The sequence below is a fragment of the Cydia splendana genome, chromosome 10, assembly GCF_910591565.1.
Source record: "Cydia splendana chromosome 10, ilCydSple1.2, whole genome shotgun sequence".
NCBI lineage: Eukaryota > Metazoa > Arthropoda > Insecta > Lepidoptera > Tortricidae > Cydia > Cydia splendana.
Window position 1 is genome coordinate 8,169,089 of NC_085969.1, and position 17,208 is coordinate 8,186,296.

General features: G+C 37.7%; 1 long non-coding RNA gene across 1 annotated transcript in view; it reads right to left on the reverse strand.

Moving 5' to 3' along the window:
• LOC134794218 (uncharacterized) overlaps positions 1-13,999 on the reverse strand; it is a 33,386-nt gene extending 19,387 nt beyond the window's left edge. The window contains exons 1-2 of the long non-coding RNA XR_010144648.1: positions 13,766-13,999; positions 12,919-13,138 (exon numbers count right to left, since the gene is read on the reverse strand). This is a non-coding gene — a long non-coding RNA (uncharacterized LOC134794218). The remainder of the gene's footprint in view (positions 1-12,918; positions 13,139-13,765) is intronic.
• Positions 14,000-17,208: the final 3,209 nt, after the last annotated feature.

A 17,208-nucleotide genomic window follows, 5' to 3' on the forward strand; every position in this document is an offset into this window, starting at 1 on the left:
TTTTTTCGTTGGGCCTATTTAAATAAATCATACAATTATTCAACGGTGGTGGTTTTGGTTGGGCCGTGGTTGGGCCTATACACATTTGTTTGATGGTTGGTTAATTGTTACATTTGGCCGTATGGCTTGCTGTAGGGCCAACTGCAAAAAAATAAAAAAGGGCAATTTTTTCGTTGTGCTTCTGTTTGCAAATTCAACAATTACCCAACGGCAAGTCAGGTAGGTCGGTAGGTAGTCATGCACCAGGTTGAAGGCCCAACACAGCTTGTCCCACAAAGGGCCAACATTGTAACTTTAACGTTGGGCCTTGTATAGGATTCTTACAATACTACCGTAGGTAAATAGTTGTGTAATTTATAGTGTGCCTACAGTCTAATTATGTAATGGGCTTTTGTTTACGAGTCCTACAGTTACCCTACGTTAAGTAAGTGGTTGTGTAATACGACGTTGGGCCTTTGCTGATAAATATTACAATTACACTACGGTAGGCATTGTTTGTATCCACATGAAGGCCCTAGGCTAGGCAGCAGTTGTTGTTAATCTTCTCTGTATCGTTCCAATTTTAGTATATGTACTGCCGAAGCATGTACACTTACTATACACTCTAATTTGTATATACAGTGTGTTTTTTTTAAGTGGGACAGTATGGGGAAATCCCAAAGTATAAGAGATACAGGGAAACTGTCTTAGGAAACATTAGGTACTTTTTTGTGAAAAAAAAAATGGTATAGTCAAAATTTTGGTCAAGTGTGAGTTGTCCCTAAAAATGATTAATTTTGATGAAATTTTTTTTTGACGCACATCTACTCAGTTTCATGAGGGGATCATTTTATTGTATGGGAAGAAAAAAATCGGGACAGCAGAAGTTAGTCAAATTTAAGAAAATCGTTTTCATTTTTACAACCCGTGTAAATTGAAAACCACTGCCCACTGCAAGGTTTTTATTTAAAAAATATTGCCTATTCCAGTTTTACATTTGAATTTGGAACACTTTATTTGGTTTAAAAAGGATTAAAATACTTTAAGATATTCTTACGCGAGCCTTACCTTACAAATCTAATTTAAAAAAAAAACAAATTTTAAATTTGGAACTTCTTGAAACAAACAGTATTTTACTTGATATTTCATTGTTTAAAGTTAACATTATGTTAAGTTTTCGTCATGGAATTACCAAACTCGCATAAAGTAGATTTAATTGAAGCGTATTTTGTAAATTATCGTAGCTCTGTGAATGCGTTACAGTGGTATCGGGAACGTTATCCGGACTGCGATCAACCGGACCGCAAAATTTTTGACAAACTGGTGAAAAATTTAAGAAAGGGAGGCTGTTTTAAATTAAAACGGAAGAGACGAGCCACAGTAATAAATGAATTTACAACTATCGCAATCTTAGGATATTTTGAAGCCTACCCAAAAGCCTCATTGAGGGAAGCTGCTAACACTATCGGTGTGCATAAATCTACAGTACGAAAGGTATTGAAGGCTTACAAGTACAAGTGTTACATAGAAGGTCATCTTGTACAAGCATTGCTTCCAGGAGACACTGACCGGAGATTAGCATTTTGCCAGTGGTTTGTAGCATGCTCGATTAGAAACCCGTCTTTTCCAAGCCGGATTATTTGGACAGATGAATGCAATTTTTCAAACAATGGCATGTACAATAGAAAAAATAATCATTTTTGGGCACGTACAAACCCCTTCCGAACTACGGCAACCCATAACCAGGTCCGCTTTTCCTTTAATTGTTGGTGTGCAATATTAGATAATAAAATCTTTGCCATTAAAATTTACCATGGAACATTGAATAGTCAAAAATATCAGGAAATATTAAACATGGCTGTGGATTTAGTAGATATGGCAATTCCATTAAATAATTTGAATAATATCATCTACCAACAAGACGGCGCCCCTGCCCACAATAGTATCGCTACGAAACAGTTTTTAAATGAACATTTTCTTGATCGCTGGATGGGCACAAATGGCCCTATTAAATGGCCACCACGTTCACCCGATTTAACACCGTTGGATTTTTTCATTTGGGGGTACCTTAAAGGTCGAATTTATGCAGATACTTACAACTCGGTACAAGAGTTAAAAGACGCAGTGCATTATCATTTGAACAACATACATCACAACGCCTTGTCTAAAGCTACCAGAGGTGTTCTGAAACGCGCTCGTGCCTGCATTCGACAAGAGGGAGGCCACTTTGAACATTTACTTTAATGTAAAATTATTTTATTAAATTTACCTAACTTCTGCTGTCCCGATTTTTTTCTTCCCATACAATAAAATGATCCCCTCATGAAACTGAGTAGATGTGCGTCAAAAAAAAATTTCATCAAAATTAATCATTTTTAGGGACAACTCACACTTGACCAAAATTTTGACTATACCAATTTTTTTTTCACAAAAAAGTACCTAATGTTTCCTAAGACAGTTTCCCTGTATCTCTTATACTTTAGGATTTCCCCATACTGTCCCACTTAAAAAAAACACACTCTATACTAACCGCACTTCGAAACTTCGTAAGCGAGATTTATGTTTTTTGAGATTTAAATTGAGAAAATGTTGGTAAAATACAATTTTTTAAATTTATGTATAAATTTTATAGTTATAGCTATTAGATTTATAAGTTACTTTTAAAAAATATTATGATTATATCCGGAATAATCGAGAAAATAACTATAACTTCGATGTTTGGAGACAGTAACGCCATCTAGTGACGCCACAAGCAAACTCAACTAGTATTGTTGGGCATCAGTACCACAGCCAATGTTGGTAAATGCGATATTTGTGCTCACTGGGCCAACGAATGTTATCGTTGTTTAGCCACCGGTACCAAAATACACAAAGGCCCATTGTTAGGCGTCAGTGCCACAGCCAATGTTGGTAAATACGATATTTGTCATCATTGGGCCATCGGATGATATCTTTGACTAGCCAACGTTACCAAAATACACAAAGGCCCATTGTTGGGCATCCGTGCCACAGCCAATGTTGGTAAATGCGGTATTCGTCACCATTGGGCCAACGAATGTTATCGTTGTTTAGCGAACGGTAGCAAAATACACAAAGGCCCATTGTTGGGCCTCAATGCTACAGCCAATGTTGGTAAATGCGATATTTGCCGTCATTGGGCCATCGTATGATATCGTTGATTAGCCAACGTTACCAAAATAAACAAAGGCCCATTGTTGGGCATCAGTGCCACAGTCAATGTTGGTAAATGCGATATTTGTCATCATTGGGCCATCGGATGATATCGTTGATTAGCCAACGTTACCAAAATACACAAAGGCCCATTGTTGGGCATCAATGCTACAGTCAATGTTGGTAAATGCGATATTTGTCGTCATTGGTCCATCGGATGATATCGTTGATTAGCCAACGTTACCAAAATAAACAAAGGCCCGTTGTTGGGCATCAATGCTACAGCCAATGTTGGTAAATGTGATATTTGTCGTCATTGGGCCATCGGATGATATCGTTGATTAGCCAACGTTACCAAAATAAACAAAGGCCCATTGTTGGGCATCAGTGCCACAGCCAATGTTGGTAAATGCGATTTTTGTCATCATTGGGCCATCGGATGATATCGTTGATTAGCCAACGTTACCAAAATACACAAAGGCCCATTGTTGGGCATCAATGCTACAGCCAATGTTGGTAAATGCGATATTTGTCGTCATTGGGCCATCGGATGATATCGTCGATTAGCCAACGTTACCAAAATAAACAAAGGCCCATTGTTGGGTATCAGTGCCACAGCCAATGTTGGTAAATGCGATATTTGTCATCATTGGGCCATCGGATGATATCCTTGACTAGCCAACGTTACCAAAATACACAAAGGCCCATTGTTGGGCATCCGTGCCACAGCCAATGTTGGTAAATGCGGTATTCGTCACCATTGGGCCAACGAATGTTATCGTTGTTTAGCGAACGGTAGCAAAATACACAAAGGCCCATTGTTGGGCATCACTGCCACTGCCAATGTTGGTAAATGCGATATATGTCATCATTGGGCCAACGAATATTATCGTTGTTTAGCCAACGGTACCAAAATACACAAAGGCCCATTGTTGGGCATCTGTGCCACAGCGAATGTTGGTAAATGCGATGGTGGGCCAATACAAAATTAATGTTGGCTACGGAACGAACCTCATCCCAACGTTTTCCCTACCGTTGGCACCGTGGGCCCCAACGAAAATGCTACTAGGGCACTGACTCAAGTTACTTGATGATCACGAGTTTATTAAAGGAAATAAAAGCTACAGCAGAGTTGACTATGTACGCAGTCATGATGAAAGATAAATGTATGAAAGTTGTAGCTTCTTTTTACTATTGAAGTTGACTACTACTAAGTTGAATTTGACAGTATCTCAAATAATTAAATGGAATTGTGATAACAGGTTGATATCCCATATTGACTGGATCTTTTAGATTTTTATTGATTCAATACCTACTCAATCAACTAGATCTACATTGGATATCGACTAGATGTGACTTGGATATCTAAGTCATAACTTGTCGAAATCGTTCAAGAGGACCTCCAGAATCGCGGAAACGTCAAATTTGACATATCTATCTTACAAATATCTTTAAATTATCCGTATCGTAACCTGTTGAAGTCTAGTAGAAATCTAATTCATTTTCCGAATCGAGCCGTAGATGTTGTGTTGTTGATGATCAGTATTCGAAGAAATTCCTTGTTATAGGCGAAATTTAAATAATTGTTAATTGTTGTGTTATTGTTAATCATGTTCATGTTCCGATGGATTATAAATTATTTGATACTTTATTATCAAGATATTGAAGAGTTTTAAGCACACCAAGTTCTAACTACCATGAGTTTGCAATGAGCACATTCATTATTTTATTAAAAAGGTGCCAGATATAGAAGTGCATTAAATAAAAGAACAGAGGTAGTTATCATGGACTTAACAAGATATTCCGTTATATAAAACAGATGAATGCAATGTAAAGTGATTGAGTGCTAACGGGATAGTACCTAGGTGCATTTACTTATGTTGATACCATAAAACACCTAATATATGAAATATGTTTACTGTACAACTTAAACATAGAACACGAATATAATGCAGAGTAGACGTTATAGACAGTAAAAAGGCATCTCTTGTAATAAACTTTTGAGTAGTCGAGAATGGAAAGTGAACAACAGATCGAACGTACGGTAAACGATTTGCTGTATTCATGGGGTTGTAACAAATGCTAGCAAGTGAAAAAAGTAAGCACTTGAGTGTATATGGTGGCCAATGCCCTAAATACCCATAGATTACATACGTAGACTGTAGAGGAATTGGAGAGAGAAGGGAGTAATAATTCAGACAGAATTGAGTTAAACGCGAAAGTACTTGGTTATAAGACTTCGCAGCTTGAAAGTATATGATTCAGATATCCTAAAAGCGTTTAAGTTTCCTACGTAGTTTTTGAAATTTAAGTATGTAATTGGTATATTATAATAATCGAAATGTGGAAGTAGTCAAATACTGCAATTATGGACCAGTATAATACAGTAAAAAGCATATCAATAAAAGTAAATAATTGTACAGACCTACATAACTATCTATGTGACGTATGTACAGAGTACAGTAAAATAATAAATAAATTATTCATAATTGCCGTACAGAAAGGAAACTTCCTACAAAACCGAAGTTTGACAGCGGTTCAGGGTTGAATCATGGTATCCCTTTCTAATATATGGCACTATCCCTTTCGGCTATTTAGGGTTGTCAAAATTCAAGTGATTATCTTATCTGGTTTGACAGAATTTGATATGAATAGTGATTGTTTTTTTTTAGAAAAGATATTATGGTTTACAAGCTATTCAAATTTATATTTGTAGATAAGTAACAAAGGTTAATGGACGTAAAAACTAAAAGCTGGCAAAGGTTTATGGCTCGAGAATCTTAATTAAAATTTGGACTTAGAGTAATGAACTCAGTCATTCCGTCTCCTCGTCTCGCTATGTCATAGAAATAATACCTAGTTTTAAAGAAAGATTAAAAAAAGAATGATTTCATTGGACTTGATAACTAAGACTTTATTTGATTAAGCAGTTTCAATCATTGTTGCAATCAAATAAAGTTAAGACTTTAGTGATGACACTCGATATCTTACATTGACGTAAGGGCGTATCTAGCAGTGATTTAACTATGTATTTTTAAAGTTCATTACTAATTCAGACATCTTATGTTTGGCGAATATTAAATATATTATAAGTTTAACAAATTATTGAAATTATTTGAAAAGAATAATAAGTCATTACTTTCGTGAGAATTAGTAGGTACCCATTGACATCCTTTGAAGTTACAAGACATAACATTTTGTATGTTATTATCTTAATACGAGCCTAAATAGTGACATTACTTGGAAGAAATGACAGTTTTAGTGATAGTATAGGGATTGGCATGAAGGAATGACGGCAGGTAATGAATTTAGTTTAAACATCTTGCTTCAATGTTGGAGTTATTACAAGGTTATTATAGTTATTACACTTACAATTGAAATAACATTACTATATTGACAGTGAATTGATGGAAATGATGGAATCAGAAATGACAGAAAGAATGACGGAAGATAAAGAACTAACTAGTTTAGTTTTGAAGTAATGACAATGACAAAATAATTGGATTATACTGATAGTGAGTGGAGTGCATAAGGCAACTTTAGTATCACTACATGTAGAGAGTTGTATATTGAATGATAATCAGCGAAAGCGATGTTATTCAAAGTGGCATTTGATTGATTACAAAATATCATTTTATTTTCTTTGTCTGAGAAATAAATTTTCGTATGATATTGTAGTGCAAATAACAACCATGAGATGAAAAGCAAAGTATTGCTAGCTATTAAAGATCAGAGGAATTAGAATAGGATTGTTACTGGCAAGTTGTGATAATGTTTTTTCATTATTATATATTACGGATTCAGAGACATACATGGTAGATGTGTAAATTTGAAACTGAACGTAATAGTTTTCAGCTGAACACAAAACTGGTGGTCTTGAAAATTGTAACGTAGACGTCTAATTTCAGGAGTCAAATATTATCTTCTAACTATAACGAATAGATGAATGTAGTAAAAGGAAGTCTACATTAGTTCAATATACCTAATATTATATTGGGTCAAACAAGAAGTGAATATTAAAATATGTAGAACTGGAAAACGTTGTAGTCGAACAATTTTAGTGTATAAAAAAAAGAGTACCTACTGACTTAAATAAAAGACACGTATGCTTTAACGGACATAAGTAATGTTAAATTTAACAAAATATGCATAATAAAAACTGAGATTTGTTATTTATATATATTTTATAGTTATTATACGAAAATTAATAACAGATATTACGAAATTACATTGTCTAGTATAGATTGAATATTACGTACACAAAAAAAAAACGAGTGTTACAACCTAAGTGAAAATTTTGTACTCACAGTATTTAATAGTAATGAAAAACAGATATGGAAATTAATTACTTATGAATAAAGATAAACAGAACAGAAGACCGAATGTGATGATATTCATTTCAAGTGGATATACATCATAATTTTATTTAAATAAAAAATTGTTGATCAGGTAAATATATAAATTATGATACGTTACGTTTAAAACTTTAAAATAGAAACTGCTTTATGATTGGCGGAACATATAAAACGAATCTAACTTTTGGTGATAAGGTTCGTGCGCCGGAGTCATGCACGAAGTTGGATGGCCGAATGTCATGATTTATTAATATTTACATTAAAGATAGCGTTGAATAATAATTTTAATGTAGCAACATTATTGCATTACCCTGATTAATACAGGGATGGTTGGGAAAATAACATTATACTACTGGCAACACGGTAGGTAGTGGGGATATGGAACCAGTTGGACAGGCTCGGGCAGTTCGTTCACTTGGGTTGAGGCGGTCAAAGAGTACACATCGTGAAGGATTGGTCAGATCAGAGTAATTGCGAGTACCTCCATTGTTGTATTATTAATAGTAGAGTAACCATACCCACTAGAAGAACCATGACAAAATAAAGTCGAATTTTACTAACGTACATATCGTTGCTTATCATGAACAGTGGTAGAACTAAAAATGAAATGCTATTGCATTTAATATTATATCTTTTACTGGTAAGATTTAAAGTCGAATGGCATTTCATTTTGTTTTGTGTCACTATTCATGATAAGCGTCGATATATTTATGTATTTATTCTATTTGAAATTGACAGAAGCCCTACCGTATTTAACGTTAATAAGGTCTACTGTCCTTAAAATTGGGTATGAAATTACAAGCAAATATCAGCCTAAACGAATTAGTATTGGATTGTTACGTTTCAAACGTAGCAAAGGCAATTCCTTGGTTTCAGTTTGATACTCACAACGACACCTAGCGGCATTGTAGAAAAACAGGCCTTACAGGATTGTTTTCAGCGCCATCTATCCGCATCAAGAGGTACTCGATCACCTAGCCGCGAGCTATCATTCTATGATACTTTATGGTTATTATTTAACATTACATATTTTCTTTAGTGGTTTAAATATTTAGGTTTAATTCTTCTAAAATATTAATACTCAATATCGTTAGTCTTTTGGCATGATAATTTCTAAATATTGTTTGAGACATCACTTGCATTGCTTGGCAAAATTCCTTGGCTCTGAAGCGTGGATATAGGTTGAAAAAAATAAATCAAGAGAGGAATTTGATTTGTGAAACATGACGAGCACTTGGATTTCGTCAGCGATGTGAGCGGGTTGGGCATCGTATATCTCCAGGTCCCATCAGTCCTACGGCAGCCATCCCAGATAATATGGAAACACTTCTACACTTCAAGGGGAGGTAAGTCGCAGTGAAAATGTTTTAGTGTTAGGAGAAATATAGCCCGGTCTCTGTAACGTTCGTCTATACTGATTTTTTTTATTTCTTTGTTACAGCATGCAGACGATAATGGCGTCGCGTACTAAATCCCTGTAAGGGACACTTAATATTTTCTTTATAAATGTCAGCAGTGTAGCACCAACCGTTTCACTTAAAATCCGGGTAAGCAATTACGACTTTCATTGTAGGAAGAGTAGTTTTTCTTTGTTTTCCGCCTTGGTCCATGTGTGGCAAATGATCACGTGGCAATCCATTTAATTATTGTCTAGTTAGTTTCTGTGGAAAATAGGGCAGCAAATAGACAAGGTCTAGCATGTGCGTAACCTCAATCCTTTTTGATATTGGGTTTCAATATATATTTTTTCTTTAGCTTTATACTGGGCTCTTTCTTCGGGCACGTGTCGGCGCTGGGCGTTGCTGCGGACCTTGGGCTGGCGCTTCGTGCTGCTCACCGCGACGTTGGCGACGCAGATAGGCAGCCACCTGGACACGTGACTGGCGGTTCCACCACGTGTCACCGCGACTCTTGACTGTCTTCCTGCACGCCATTGGAGCAACACGTGGCCACGGCTTCGCCGTCTTCTGCTCCGGACACGTGACTCAGGTGTAGTCAGATCTAATTTGTTGTTAGACTTATTCGGGCTCGTGATTTAATGTTGCGCATCGCGACGTTGGCGCAGAGTAGCTAGGCGGCCACTTGGATACGTGGCTGACGGTTTTAGCACGTGTCACCGCGACTTTTGGCTGTCCCCCTGTGTGCCTCTGGCGCAACACGTGGTCATAGCTCGTCTGCTTTACTATGGACACGTGATTTAGGTGTGCTAGTATACATAAACTTAAATTAGCTTCACGCAATAGTGGCCTCTTAATAAACTTCAAGTTATAACTAGTGTATAGTATAGATTAACTGCATAACTAGTGTATAGTATAGATTTAACAAACTTTAACTAAGACTGCGTAACCAGTCCAATAGCATAGTGTTCTTAGCATACTTAGTAATAACATAAGGTTATCTTCTGTGTTGCCTTCCTGTACTGTTTTCTTTGTGTGAAGCATTGATATTATATTTAATTGTCTCGAGCTTAAACAATAGTTTTCTTTTTCTCATCTTAGCTTTACCTATTTTGTACGCTCTATAGCGTGCTGGCGCCCAATATTACTCATTCTCTCTCTCTAGAATTAATTCAGCTGGTAAATAGATTTTTTAGGAATAACACAGACGTGTAGTGTGACAATAGAGCGTCAGACCCACGAACCCTGAGTACCACCGGTAGTCCATAGCTTAATAAAACCAAAACGCTTGTTACAGGATGACATGCTAAAGACAGCCCAATAGGGGTATTGAATACCGGTATTTCATTATGTAAATATTGTGCGCATAGGGATAAAGACAAAAGCGGAATGACAACAATACCTCTAATTCGAATAGAGGTATTACATTTTAACCACTATTCGTTTGACACTTTTTTACAGGTATTTATTAAAACCGGTTGTACGGTCCCTGCTTTAGGACAAACGTTGTTAGGGATTCAGAATGACACCCCCCACGCCAATACTGGGATTAGTTGCCAAGCGGACCCCACGCGAGGAAGAAGAGATTGAATATCTGGGAGACCGACCAAAGCTCAGAAAACATATAAAAACTCAAAAATGCGCGTTTTCTCACAGATCTGACCTAGTTAAGAGAGCAAACCCCTCATAGCAAATTTCATCGAAATCGTTAGAGCCGTTTCTGATATCACCCAAATATATAAATAAATATATATATAATAATTGCTCGTTTAAAGGTAAGATAACACAAAAAGGACAAAAATAAACAAAAAGAAATTATACTTACTCGCACCAGTCTTGAATCCCAATCCTCTTGCACGTATTTCCACGAACATTTCTTCTTCTTTCTTCTTTAGCGTGTGTTCGCCCACCGTTGGGCATACGCCTCTCCAATCTCTCTCCATTTTGAGCGGTTGTTAGTCTCTCTTATCCAGACTGGTCCCGCAGTCTCCTTTATGTCATCGGACCAACGGGCGGGTGGTCTGCCTACACTTCTTCTGCCTAGCCGGGGTCTCCACTCCAAAACGCACTTGCTCCACCGCTCGTCGTGAAGTCGGCACATATGCCCTGCCCAGGCCCATTTTAGCCGGGCGACCCTGTGACCTATGTCGACGACTTTTGTGCATTTTCGGATGAGCTCGTTTCGGACTCGATCGCGAAGTGTTATGCCGAGCATGGCTCGTTCCATGTTACGCTGCGTCACTTTGAGCTCGTGGATCATCCCAGCAGTCAGTGTCCATGTCTCACAAGCGTGTATGTCATGGCCGGTAGTACGCACTGGTTAAAAACTTTTGTTTTTAGCGACTGTGGGATTTTGGATTTCAGCACGAAACTCAGCTTCCCAAAGGCTGCCCATCCTAAACTGCTTCCTTCGCCTTATCTCTGCCATCTTCGAATCTCGGCCGAGCTTTATTACCTGTCCTAGGTACGTGTACTCCTGCACTTGCTCTAGTGTTTGTCCGTTCAATGAAATGGGATTCGGTGTGAGATCGGCTGTCGCCATAACCTTTGTCTTGTCCATGTTCATCTTAAGATCCGTTCGCAGGGACGCGTGATATAGTTGCTCCAGCATATGTTGCAAGTCTTCAGCACTTTCAGCAATTATAACTATATCGTCCGCGTAGCGCAGATCATTTAGGTACACGCCGTTAACATTCATTCCCTTATTTCCAAACCACTCTCCTTGCCACTCCAGTCCAATGTCTTAAATATATCCTCCATAGCGTTGGTGAACAACTTAGGGGATATCACGTCTCCTTGTCGGACTCCTCTTCGAACTGGAATGGGGTCAGTTGGCTCTTTCAGCTGTATGGTCATTGTCGCCGCCTTATATAAGTCCTTCAGAATCTGTATATAGCGGTAGTCTATGTGACATCAATGGATTGATTCGTCGACTGCCCAGTGTTCTATGGAGTCAAAAGCTTTTTCATAGTCGACGAAGGCTAGGAAGAGAGGCATGTTGTACTCTTCGGACTTTTGGATAACCTCTGCCTGAGTGTGAAAATGTGGTCAATCGTTCCAAAGCCTTTTCTAAATCCCGCCTGTTCTCTGGGCTGATGTTCATCCAGTCTTTTCGTCAAACGTGTAGTCAGGATTTTCGAAAATGCTTTGTACACCTGGCTTAAAAGTGAGATGGGTCGATAATTTTTTTAGTAGTGTCTTATCGCCTTTTTTATGAAAGAGCACAACTATGCTGTTTTTCCAATCTTTGGGAACTTCACCAGTGAACAGGGTATTATTTCCAAAAAAAAAAGGTATTATTACCACGAACATACCGCAACGCTATTGCAGCATACTTACGTTGTGTTAAATTGTCTACTACAAGGATCACGGAAACACTGTTTGCATATGTGAGTAATAGTAGGAAAAAGCATGACAGCAACACTCCGTCGACTTTAAAAGGTGGTTTTTGCACAATGAAGTATTCAATGTTTATTTTAATAGTTCAATATTTCCTTAAAGAGTGCGCTATTCATACTTTTAAGTATACAAATACCAAGACCATTCCACAAAAAAATAAAACCTGAAATTTTGCGAAAGTGGCGCCATCTAGCGAAGGTTAAACTTTGAGTAACCTAGTCGAACCACCTTAATTGGATTTATTAACGTGTACATGGCCAAATTATAAGAATAAAGGTAATATTAGCCAAATCTTCTTGTAATGAGCCGTTAAAAGGTACCTTGACATAATGAATGCTATTTTAAAATAACTATGAGTGTTTAGCCCTTATAGATTTAATTTTATAAGAATATTTTGTTTGTTGGGTATACTATGCTGGTAAAGCCCGCTCTACACTCGTGCGCGAATCGCGGCGCGGAGCCGCGAACGCGAGTGTGGAGTCGAGTTCGCAAATCTGCGAATTGAGAGCGGGCTTAAGTTGAACTGGCTGTGGAAGATGGGCCAATGGAGTCTAGCCTAATGAACTGTAAAGTTGATAAATTATATAATAATTTTGTTAATTAGTAATTATAATTACCGTAAGCTTCCTCTGTTTTTCCTGTCGCCAGTAACCACCTCGGCGATTCAGATATCCAAAACCAATACAATATGAATAATGCAGATAATGTCGACAATGCAATCTGTAGCTTTCTCCATTCTCTGAGCCAATATGCCAGTACTGTCATCACGGGATTACCCAGTCCGAACGGCAACTGATAGAGGACGGGAATTATCGTGCGCCATTTACCACCGACAACCTGGTGACAAAATGTCTCTGACTCCACTCAAATGGAATAATGCATGTGGCTTGGGTTGAACACATTGGATATTCATTGGGAAAACAGAGAAGGCCAGCACCGGCCACCAAAAGGGAACTTTCAACACATTCATTTTTGGAGCATAGTTGTTCCAAATTAAAACGTAATACCTACAAGTGTATTAAGCTACACACTTGTATAGTAAGAATTTTCTCAAATGATTTCAACCCTAAGCTGTTGAACAAAAGCCATTAGTTTCTTAAGTTTCTTTTGTGCGAGCGATCAGCTCCCATTTATAGCGCGTGCCAAAGCAACAATGTCGTTTAAAAAGCGGCTGTATCGTGGTAGTATTAAGGTTGTTGTAAATACAAGAATGGGATAAAACATAAATTAACCCGTTACTGTATGTAATAAAAAATATTTGTTTAAATTTAATCATTAAGTAATAGCTGTCACTAGAGTTGAATATTATATTCGCCATATATGGAATTGTATTAAGCGGCGGTAAAGGCTAATTAAGGCTTGCAGACTTTTATGCTTAATGGGGATTATTGACTATCTAAGCTACATATGTATCGTATCGTCTGATCCGTACTGAAAGCGACATTGTGTTTTTATCACACTTACTTCGATTACTAAGACAAACGCTATAATCCCTACACCCCCAGAAGCTAATGCCACAATAAATCTGCAAACGAGGAACTTCCAGTAAGAAGGCGCAAAACTCGCAGCGTAGCTCATCAATGCTTGTATTACTATGGAAACCATGAGTGGAGTTTTTCTACCATGTTTATCGGCTATAATTCCGAATAAAATACCACCAAGAAGAAATCCACACTGTAGAACAACCTGTGTAAACTGAAACAAGAGAGAAACTATATTATTATATTTATTATCATTATCACTTTCAGCGCGCACGAGCCGTAAGTGCGTTTTAGTGCTTAACCTACTGTGGCTACCTGGCTACATACTAACTATCAAAGATATAATATACTACCTACGGTAACTAGTTGCTGTGTAAGCTATGGGTAGGTAGACCACGCGAAATCTCATGGCATTGCCATTTCTACAATTTCCCAAAACCGAATCGACAAAAAAAAACACTATAATGTAGATCAGAAATCCGAACAAATGAAAGCATTGCTCAATCAATAGATGGTACCCAAGGAACACAAAGTAGTTCAATATTGTTTGAATAATAGAGCATGCCGTACTGTAAGCTGAATAAGGTAGGTGAATAATGTCTGCAACAGCGCTGTTACAGACGTTATGGCTCCTCTTCACGTTGGGCCAAACCCCAACGCCAACGAGGGACGCAGCCATGCGGTAGAATGAGATAGCAATATCACTTGCTCCCTCTAATGCATAAATGCGTCCCTCGTTGGCGTTGGCGTCGGCCCAACGTGAAGAGGAGCCATTATACAGAAAATTTGGGAAGTGATGGGTAGCTTACAACTGAATAACAGTAATGTAATAGCTGTATAAGTGTGTGCATAGTGGTGAATCAGCTGAATAACACTTGTATAGAGGCTGTCAAAAGCTTCTATACCGCTTTTAAACCAAAGTTATCCAGCTTTGTACACAATGAATCAGTTATTCGCACGTTATTAAGCTTTTGGTTCAAAAGTGCATTTTTACAGAATATATATTCAGAGGTTTGTGTGTTAAATCAATGATTTGTCTTCCATTTTAATTTGTGAACTCGTGTCAAAGTGTAGTTTCTGAAGTGAATACAAAATAAGGAGGACATATATTGATTTGATGTTTACATAACTTCAAGCTACTGTTACACATGCTGATTACTAGCACGAAAGCATGCCACTATTGAGCAATTGCTACTTAGTAGTATGTGTGTCGAAACATTGCTAATAATGAGCATGCTCATTTTGAGTTTGCTCAAAAATCAACGGTCGTGCGATTTTTGGTCATGCTACCTGCAGCGCGGGTGGAGGGGGGCGTGCTTTTAGCGCGTGTGAACAGGTTTGCTTATTGAGCATGCTAGTATCTTGTTTCTGTATAGCGCTTTCAACTTGAGAGAGTAAAAAGTCAAATTGATGCGGTAGCATCCGCAAATAGTTTTTATAACCCGCAGCATCTTCTACTCGCATTTCTGTAAACAATTGAGCACTTGCTCCAAAGTCCTGTCTTCTAGATATCCAATCACGGACCCAAATATTTCTCTTTCTTTTCTTTTTTTGCCGAGCTGATATAAGCTTCTGGATGCATTGCATCGCTAGCAAAAGGATGATTTTATTCAGCTCCATACGGATAGCTGTTTGATTGTCCATGGCTTTGTTTGAACTGACAGAGAGCGAGAGAGCACGCTATAAAATAGCATGTGTATTGGAGTGTTTGTTTTGAGCATGCTTATTCAGGAGCATACTTAAAACTAGCATGCCTATTGCTAGCAAATGTAAACTGCTCATAAGCATGCTCGTATTGAGCATACTCAATAGCACGCTTTTTAGCATGCTATTTTAGAGCATGTGTAACAGTAGCTTCAATTTCATTGCGCATGTGACTTTACTGTAAATATACCTATATATACATTTTATTTAAAATATAAAAGCGCCGCGTAAATAATGCACTGTTTAAAAAGTAAATATAGAAATTTTACTAGTCCACTTTTGAATTTGTAATTTTTTTGTGGTGTTTAGATGTTTTAGCGATAGAAAATGTACTTTAACAAGTTACGAGTATGCTACGATAAAACTAGTTTTATAAATGAATAAAAATGGGTTTTTCAGTTCATTTTGAATTTCTATTAATTGTAGAGGTTAGAATATGAGCAACCGTAATGGCGTCCGACTGTGCTGAATATAAGCTACTGCCACAGCTATTATTGTGCTAAATTTCTGAATAAGATTCACATAATTCGCGTTACTAAGCTACATGTTAGATAATAATGATTTTAGAACAACAAGTTTTGAATAACATCAGTATAATAGTAATTGTTTTCTCAATCTTAAACCCTATTAGGGTTCTATACACAAATTTAATAGTAAAAACCACATAGATCCTCACTAGTTTGATGAGCAACATTATAGGTACCTATTAGTAGAAGAGCCGGCCGCAAAATTTCTAACCGACTTGATACCACGATCAAATGCACAATGGTTTCCCATAAAAGTGATGCTAAGTCCGAATTCGATAGTCTGCCACGGCGGAACTTGCCGAAAGTACGAAAAAGAAGGCCACTTCCGGTGCGAAAAAAGGGGCTGATTTAACCCATCTGATACCGAAATAATAGTTATGGCAGCAGTTAGAAATTTACATGTAGACACAGAAAAGCGAAATCTGCCAGTATTTATTTTGCCGGAAGTGCTTGGCAGACGCTCTCAAAGGTGGCCACCGGGACCCCTAATTTAACCCATCTGATACCACCATGAAACCAATTCCAGTCGGTAGATATGAACCCTCATGTCAGGAATATATAAGTCTGCCAAGGCTTTTTCTGCCGAAACACCTTGGCAGACGAGATTATGTAAGCAAGGTCGCCATCGGTTACCCTACACTAACCCATCTGATTCCACCATGAAACCAATTCCAGTCGGTAGGTATGAACCCCCAGTTTAGGAATATATAAGTCTGCCAAGGTTTTTCCTGCCGAAACACCTTGGCAGACGAGATTATAAGCAACATGATCATCAGTTACCGTACACTAACCCATCTGATACCGCCATGAAACCAATTCCAGTCGATAGGTATGAACCCTCATTTCAGGAATATATAAGTCTGCCAAGGCTTTTCCTGCCGAAACACCTTGGCAGACGAGATTATGTTAGCAAGGTGTACATCAGTTACCCTACATTAACCCATCTGATACCACCATGAAACCAATTCCAGTCGGTAGGTATGAACCCTCATTTCGGAAATTTTTAAGTCTGCCAAGGCCTTTCCTGCCGAAACTCCTTGACAGACGAGATTATGTAAGCAACAACCGCATCCGTGGGACCACGTAATTACTGTAGGCTTATTTATTCCTTTATGCTTATACATATTTGTATATTATTATGTTATCAATAAAATATATTTATAATTTATTAAACCTATACCTAATACATTGGGAA